This window comes from Notolepis coatsorum, assembly GCF_963971535.1.
Source record: "Notolepis coatsorum genome assembly, chromosome: 1".
Taxonomy (NCBI): domain Eukaryota; kingdom Metazoa; phylum Chordata; class Actinopteri; order Aulopiformes; family Paralepididae; genus Notolepis; species Notolepis coatsorum.
In genome coordinates this window covers 304,744,078-304,753,531 of record NC_140165.1, presented here as the reverse complement: position 1 = coordinate 304,753,531, position 9,454 = coordinate 304,744,078, and the positions used below count along the sequence as shown (strand labels likewise).

General features: G+C 41.1%; 1 protein-coding gene across 1 annotated transcript in view; it reads left to right on the top strand.

The window, feature by feature from the left end:
* The window catches only part of ncam1b (neural cell adhesion molecule 1b), a gene marked incomplete at both ends in the record, with an annotated part of 188,861 nt that overhangs the window by 138,249 nt on the left and 41,158 nt on the right, over window positions 1–9,454 (top strand). The window lies entirely within an intron of this gene.

Sequence of the window (9,454 nt, the reverse complement as noted above, 5' to 3'; positions counted from 1 at the left end):
CGATGCTAGTCATTATAATGGGCTACGGGACATGTAGTGAACCACGCCCCCCCCCCCCCCCCCCCCCCCCCCCTCTCAGACACCGCAGGACTGCCCCATATATGGTCGTCACGATGAGCCGTGACCTTTTGTCCTCTTTGTCGAATGGTCTCTTACATTGTGCTTCTGTGTGTGTGTGTGTGTGGGTGCGTGCGTGCGTGCCAAGACGGCAGTCATTAGCAGTAAGACGGGGAGTGGGGGAGGGTACCGCGTTACGTAAGTGTTTCTCCCTCTTGCCACCTCTCATGCATAATGAACACCGCAGACAGCAGACATGCTTTGTGTATCAAGTTTGAATACAAACTAATGAGAGCTTCTCTTACATGGCCTCCCCCCCCCCCCCTCCTGACCGGCCCGCTAATGCAATATGTGCAGAAGCATCCTGTCGGGTTTGCCTTTGCCTCGAATCAACAAGGCCGGGGTCAAAACCGAGTGTACGGCTGGGCTGTGCGTTGTTGGTCCGTGTTCAAACTTGTGGCCAATTTGTTGCGGGGATAGTCGGTGGTAGTTTAGATCGGATTCAGATTCACGTTTTTTAAGTGTACATACATTCAGAAAAACGTGAGATGCTTGTTTTTCCCGGCTCCTCAACCGTAGTAGATTTGTAGACATAATACACCACGATTTATACAAACTTTTCAATGCAAGGTAAAAGACAGTGGATAAATAAAATAAAAAGAAGAGTGTCTATAACGTGAATTCCTGGATATTAAATATGCATCTGCAATTTTCTGTAGTGGTCCCAGTGAAAGTCTACTGAAGTAAGATAAGCTACGTCTATCTAATGATCTGTTAACTCTATCTCATCTGTTTCTATCTGCGGATGTCTCTCGTTCTCCTAAGACTCACTCTGTACTGAGTGTTGCGTCAGAGGGATCATTACTTTATCGGTCAATTTGAAAGAGCAACGACCAATAGGGAAACTCCCACTTCCGCGTTACCGGCGATGTCATTGGCCGGCCGAACCAATTGTATAACTTCAGTGACGTCACTGGTCACCTGATCCAGCGGCCCAATTGTATAACTTCAGTGACGTCACTGGTCACCTGATCCAGCGGCCCAATCGTGTAACTTCATTGACGTCACTGGTCACCTGATCCAGCGGCCCAATCGTGTAACTTCAGTGAAAAAATAAGCTAACTACAGTGACGTCACTGGTCACTAGGGCTGACCTTCAAAGCTTTTTTTGGCAATCGAAGCTTCGGGGCCGAGCTTCGATTTTAATTCGAAGCTTCTAAAAAAAATCTTTTTTTTCTTTTTTTAATATATTATTATTATTATAATTTGTTATCTTATGTTGTGGGACTTGTACAGCACTTTGGTAAACTTTGTTGTTTTTAAATGTGCTCTATAAATAAAGTGGATTGGATTAATTAATTAAGTAGCCCCTTTCGTGACTGTGCCAACAAGGTTTCACTTGGCTGCGCTGCCTGGGTGCAGCCGTTGGCTGCTCTCACAGCCAACGACATGACATTACATAATTATGTTGCAACCTTCGTCTATCAAGCAAACAATTATATAAATATTTATATGTAGTTGATAGAGACAAAGGCAGAATTCGACTTAATTAAGCACGTTTTATTAAGACATATTTTTATATGGGTCGGGACACTTTAAAAAAGCAGCATAATGAACACAAATCTGTCCGACATAGTCTTAAATAACAAACGGTATTGCTTGGCTTCTTCGTCGACATGTCTGCTGCACATGTCCTTGTTGTTTTCAACACAGATAATCTCCACGCGCTTGTTGTAGAGAGGTGGAGTCGAGACGCCACTTACTTTCGTTTCATTGGAATGGAGGCGCAAGATTTTGGAGACAAAAAAAAATAATAATAGAATTATTATTATTATTTTTTTTACTTTGATTATTTTTTTTTGTTCGAAGCTTGTGCCATCGAACGAAGCTTCGAAGCTTCGAAGTATTTAAGACAGCCCTACTGGTCACCTGATCTAGCGGCCCAATCGTGTAACACCACTCAGTGGCAGACATGTGTGGGCGGTTGTAAGGCCCCTCCCCCCCCGCCGGTCCAGCCAAATAACATTGCAAATGAACCGAGAAAGGTTCTGAGAAGTTCAAGGCTTACAACGAAGCAACAAGTCGATACTGCCCACACTGTTCACCCAGACTACACTGTAGTGTCTACTGTCTACACTATAGTCTGTGTAGCAATGAGGGCGCTGCCTCCCGGGGTTCAGACAAACACAGTGCTCACAGACGCAGACTTGAAACCACTCGGTACGTGTGTCCAATACAATGTACAATAATGTTAACCCAAAGCCCAGATCGGTTGTCTACTGCCCCCACCAGCTTCACCGCTGTGTGTGTGTGTGTGTGTGTGTGTGTGTGTGTGTGTGTGTTTGCTCCAGTCCCAGTCTCAGAGGTTAATTACACAGGCCAACTGCACCTGTATCAATTAACTCACCGCTAGCGCCGCTCCAGTGAGTCACTCCTGACCTCCCCCTCCTCCGCAGCAGCAGCAGCAGCCGACGCTCAGGCCACGCCCCCTCCTTCCACAGCAGCCGACGTTCAGGCCACGCCCCCTCCTCCTCTTCCTCTCCACAGCAGCCGACGCTCAGGCCACACCCCTTCCTCCCACGGCCCTGGATTAGTCTTTTGAATGATGTCATACAGAAAGCACTCGATCCTTTCAGCCGTTTCAGTAACAACCGAATGAAAGATGAAGGAAGGCCCCAAAGCCTCCGTGATGTATATTTGCGGGAAAATAATCATTTGTTATGCATGGCGAGAATAATAAATATTGAGTTTAGCAAAGTAAAGCAGCACAATAGCCACGGCGGAAGTCTTCACAGGGGAAGTGTACCCCCCCCCCCCCCAGGTCGAGGGCTAAATAGCTTTCACATGGATATTGAAGGGAAATGAGGCACCTTCTCTGTCTAAACATGTTAGAGGCAGACAGCTCGGTGTCAACAGCCCACTTGTTGACCCAGACGCTGTTCGTTAGGAAGTCGCTCAGGGCTCTCCGCGGTGGCTCCGTATATCAAGTTAATGAGATCAGGTGTCTGAAGGTTAACAAGGTCAGTCAATCATCTCATTAGCAAGGCTCTCTGATGAACATTAGTGTTGTTTCTCTTTCTCGTTTCACACGCCAAGTCACTTGTGGTTGAAACCAGGGAAACGTCCCTTACATTTTCGGAGGATTCCAGGAATTGGAACCCTTGCTACTGAAGAACCATAATAACTGTAACTCCGTTTTCTTTTGGACGGCCCACGGATTTGCAGTTTTAAAGTCGATCCAAATCACCAGAAAGTACTCAAGCCGTATTTAACTACCGTAACTATAAAGAACACAACACTGTTTGAAAACATTGTTCCTCTGAAAACCTAAAACGGAATTATATGGTTATTCATCTGGACAGACTTCACTTTTACCAGCCAATGTTATTTTAGAATAGAGAAAGAACCCCCAGAGAACAGTTGGTTACTTGCTAAAGTGTCTGATACAGTAGAAAAACACCCACAGACAAACATAGCAGCATTTGTCTGGTGGCCTACATACATTGCCCATCTTGGTTGTGGCCATGATGTACAACAATAGAATGTTTGTCCTCTATAACTCACATCAGTTGGTTCTGATTGAGCGATATGATTGGCTGAGAGCCATGCGTTATTTGCTATAGGGAGGCGAAACGGACGTGTAGTTACGTTTTCCCGTATAAGTCAGGGGGACACATCAGATTCAGATTCAGAGTTTTATTTGCCACATGGAAGCAATACAATCATACCGTTTTCATACTAAATCATAAATACAGTTATACCATGGGCAAAAGGAGCAAGAAGAAGAATACATCTTATGGTTACCTGCCCCCTATTCCTAAACTAAACAAGTATCACTTGATGGTCGGCATACAACCTAATTGACACAAAATAATAATTCATACCATATACAAAGAAACAAACAATCCACAGATTAAACAAAGAAATAATAATAATAATAATAATAATAATAATAATAATAATAATAATAATAATAATAATAATAATAATAATAATAATAATAATAATAATAATAATAATAATAATAATAATAATAATAATAATAATAGAAGAAAAGAAATATCTCACTATTCAGATTCACATTTGAATATCATACTGACAAAATATAATTTTTTTATAATTATTCTTGAATTGACAAACACTATTACATCCCTTAAGCTCGATATGGAGAGAATTCCACAACTTTACACCAATAACTGAAGGACATCTGTTTAAGTGTGGTACGTGCAAACTGATTTGTTTGTTTAAAATTTTATTTCCTCCTACTAAACTCACTTTCTAAATGAAAAAGATTTAGTAACTTTTCTGGCAGTATCTTATTTCTTTTTTTTATTTCTCCTTTTCTCCCCCTTTTTTCCGTATTTTTCTCCCGTCCCAATTTAGTCGTTATGCCAATTCCCTTCCTGGTCGTTGCACGCTTTTGCCCCCTACTGTCGGTCTGGGGAGGGAGAAGACTACGACATGTCTTCCTCCGATACATGTGGAGTCAGCCAGCCGCTTCTTTTCACCAGACAGCGAGGACTCTCACCAGGGGCGTGTAACGCGTGGAAGGATCACACTATCTCCCCCAGATCCTTTCCCTGCTGAACAGGCGCCCCGACCGACCAGTAGGAGTCGCTGTTTACAACGACCAGGATACATACCCCACCGGCTTCCCACCCGCTAACACTGCCAATTGTGTTAGTACACAGTAAATGTACTGTGTAGGGACGACTGACCAAGCCGGAGGTACCGCTGACAGCTGGATTCGATCCCAGAGTCTCTGCGGTGGTAGACGAGAGCTTAGTCCGCTGCGCTACCCAGCCGCCCCAGTATCTTATTTCTTGCCCTAAACATAATTAACACTGTTTGAAACGTAACCATGTCTTCAAACATCAAACCAACAAAGCAACAGATGAGGTTGAAAATGACGCTGTGCCTCCATTACATGATGTACTGACATTTGTCATATTGTGATCACCTGACCACATGTCCTGCGACAATATGACAAGTATAGCTATAATAATGTTCAGTTGTAGACAATATGACAAGTCTAGCTGTAATAATGTTCAGTTGTAGACAATATGACAAGTCTAGCTGTAATAATGTTCAGTTGTAGACAATATGACAAGTATAGCTATAATAATGTTCAGTTGTAGACAATATGACAAGTATAGCTGTAATAATGTTCAGTTGTAGACAATATGATAAGTATAGCTGTAACAATGTTCAGTTGTAGACAATATGACAAGTATAGCTGTAATAATGTTCAGTTGTAGACAATATGACAAGTCTAGCTATAATAATGTTCAGTTGTAGACAATATGACAAGTATAGCTGTAATAATGTTCAGTTGTAGACAATATGACAAGTCTAGCTGTAATAATGTTCAGTTGTAGACAATATGACAAGTCTAGCTGTAATAATGTTCAGTTGTAGACAATATGACAAGTATAGCTGTAATAATGTTCAGTTGTAGACAATATGACAAGTATAGCTGTAATAATGTTCAGTTGTAGACAATATGACAAGTATAGCTGTAATAATGTTCAGTTGTAGACAATATGACAAGTATAGCTGTAATAATGTTCAGTTGTAGACAATATGACAAGTATAGCTGTAATAATGTTCAGTTGTAGACAATATGACAAGTATAGCTGTAATAATGTTCAGTTGTAGACAATATGACAAGTATAGCTGTAATAATGTTCAGTTGTAGATAGGGGTGTAACGGTACGTGTATTCGTCCCGCGAATTTACGGTACGGCCGTCACGGTGCGGTACGTGCAGCCATACGAAGAATACGCCTCACAGCGCAAACACACGAGTCATGCATGCAGGCACTCGCGAGGTCCGTGCGAGAACAGCGCGCGTGACCGGGCACTCCGAGTCCGACTTCAGAGCGGGCGAAAGTGCACGGAGAAAGGCACATTTACATTGGAACAGCTGCAGGGTCATTAAAATGTTATAGTTTTCTTTCGTTGTCTTGTTCGCCCAATAATGTTAACCAAATGAAACCAATGGAAAGAAACACACCAACAAACACACCAACCCGCCAGACTCGAGTAGGGTAAATCTGCAGTGCCCTGCCCCATACATTGCCGGACTCACAGGCACAGCTGATCAAATAAAAAAAAGAAACATACTTTTCCTATAGAAAATTATTCTATTTAATAATAATAATTATCATAAATATTATATATAAATTAAAAAATAAATGTTCAGTAATAATGTAATAATGTTCAGTTGTAGACAATATGACAAGTATAGCTGTAACAATGTTCAGTTGTAGACAATATGACAAGTATAGCTGTAACAATGTTCAGTTGTAGACAATATGACAAGTATAGCTGTAACAATGTTCAGTTGTAGACAATATGACAAGTATAGCTGTAACAATGTTCAGTTGTAGACAATATAACAAGTATAGCTGTAACAATGTTCAGTTGTAGACAATATAACAAGTATAGCTGTAATAATGTTCAGTTGTAGACAATATGACAAGTATAGCTGTAATAATGTTCAGTTGTAGACAATATGACAAGTATAGCTGTAATAATGTTCAGTTGTAGACAATATGACAAGTATAGCTGTAATAATGTTCAGTTGTAGACACTATGACAAGTATAGCTGTAATAATGTTCAGTTGTAGACAATATGACAAGTATAGCTGTAATAATGTTCAGTTGTAGACAATATGACACGTATAGCTGTAATAATGTTCAGTTGTAGACAATATGACACGTATAGCTGTAATAATGTTCAGTTGTAGACAATATGACAAGTATAGCTGTAATAATGTTCAGTTGTAGACAATATGACAAGTATAGCTGTAACAATGTTCAGTTGTAGACAATATGACAAGTATAGCTGTAATAATGTTCAGTTGTAGACAATATGACAAGTATAGCTGTAATAATGTTCAGTTGTAGACAATATGACAAGTATAGCTGTAATAATGTTCAGTTGTAGACAATATGACAAGTATAGCTGTAATAATGTTCTGTTGTAGAGCGTTTCCAAAACAAGCAAGATGAACACCAGTGTCTTGTTTTGTTCCCCATTACAAGCATTTCAAGAGAATGTTTAAATACCCGTTCTACTGATTATCATCAGCATTCTTTCCTCGCGAGGTAGGAAGTTCCCGCGCCGTAGTCGGTGCATTCCGCCTATTCATTTACATACATTTACATTTAGTCATTTAGCTGACGCTTTCATCCAAAGCGACTTACAAGTTTTGTACGACAAGTCAGCAGGAAGGGTACAACTCTTATCAGCTGAGTAACAATGTTTATCAAAGTGTTGAGTATTAGTTAGGGTAGTATTAGTATAGTATTAATAATATTCGTGTTTAGTTTAGTATTTTATCGTATTTTAAGTTCAAGTTTTGTTTTCACATACAGTATAAGGTACATGTACATTACATGTACATGCTTGGTTCTGTATGAGCCTCCTGAGATTGTGCTTCATACAGTAAAAGAAAAAAGACCAAACACTATACAAAATATACAAAGCTAAAAATACAAAATGCAAATAATTAGGTAGAGACGTAGTGCAAATCTTTTAGTAATAATCAGATCAAATATGGTGTAGTGTTAAAAAGTGTTTAAAGTGTCTAAAGTGAACTGTCATTATCTCAAACTCCACCGAATGAAGCGGAGGGATAAACACGAACGTGTCGTACGACATCGTTCAGATTCAGAGCCGTACGCTTTGGTGGTTTTGGTGGTTTGCTCATACGAAGCAACATCAATGTACCAGAATGAAGAGGCAACCTGCTCAGTGACCATGATGCAGATCATCCGTCTCCCGATAACATCACAACTAGGGGCAGACATACAGCACATACAGAAGCACAGGTAACTCTTCAAGTAATACGTCAGCGGCTTATTCACTATGAAATTGGATATTGTATAAAGGCAATAGTCTAGAACACTCCTCAGGCTGTGTGTTGCAGTAAATAACATTACTACCGCAGGGATCTACCTGCTGCGACCACACTGTGTTATTTACCTCCACTCACACACTCCTTCTTATGTTCTACCGCTTAAGTACGCGTGCGTTTGACGTGGAGCGAACAACTGTAAGAAAGACTCCCCGCAAATAATTAATTTACACATCTGGATGTATAATTGATGGTCAATTTAAGTGATAAAGTGAACCGTCGGCGTAAAAAAAAAACAGAGCGTGGCATGTTATCCAATTCTTTAATGGTTCTGGAGCCATGAAGCAGCACGTACTAAATAATCTGAGATCTCATTGTGTGAAGAAGCCTAGATGGATTCCACTGCCTCCTCTCCTCCATTATTGATAGACTGTCTCCCACTGTGTACATATCTCCCTTATGTCCCCCACGGAGGAGACCTGTGCTCCTTTCAGTCCAGTATCCCTGCCTCCTGCTCAGTGCACACTTAGTGTAGCGTCTTCCTTCTTTACCATTCAAGCTATCTTAACCCTTTCACTGCCACACGACAGAAGGTTAACCCTTTACTATCACACAACTGACGGTCGTATTATATCGTCTTCTCCAGAAAGAGACAAGAAGATAGATACCAGTTTCCTCTCTGTGCGTTCAGTAGAAAGCTATCTGGCTGCACGTTAGCCTAGCTTAGCACAAATGAATGGAAGTGGACAGTGCCGGTTAGCTGGACAATGCCTAGGCTACCTGTCACTGTCCGCTTCCATTCATTGTGCTAAGCTAGGCTAACGTGCAGCTTTCTACTGAACGCACAGAGGGGAAACTGGTATCTATCTTCTTGTCTCTCTCTGGAGAAGACGATAAGCTAATTAACCAAAATGTTGGCGTGTTCTTTTAAAGACATATCGTGTCGTGACTAGTGATAGATTAGCCAAGACGTACAGTAGTTGCTACACACCTTTTGATCTTGTCTGCAGGATTCTACGGTTTATTATGAGTATGGTATGGATGTGTAATATGTAGGGCTACCGCTTCCTAGTCAGGTAGGAAGAAGTAGGTTGGTTCTGTCTTAGCCGAGCAAGACTCTGTTTTGTTTAGATTTGTATGCTTTTTTCCCCTAGATGAACAATTTCCTGAAAAAAGAATCTCTAGTAAGCACTAGATTTAAAGAGGTCTTGTCTGTGGGAAACACAATTTTACAGCTTTGTCAATTGACCTATCTCAAGCCCCGTCCTAAGAGGTCAATTAAATCAACTAATTGTTTAGTCAACAAAGTCCTATGACCATGGTATTAGTCGACTAAGAATCTCTGTAGCTGAGGACGGCCCCTAGTGATACACGACGGTGGAATGAAAGATTTAACGCCGATATCCGCCAAGATGAGTGCCGCACAAGCTGCCACCTCTTAAGAGTCAAGGGCCCACATGTGGGCCCTTTTTAGGACGATTTGCCCACCGGCACTTTGGCGACCACTAGTGGCTCGGGTGTGCATATTTTGTA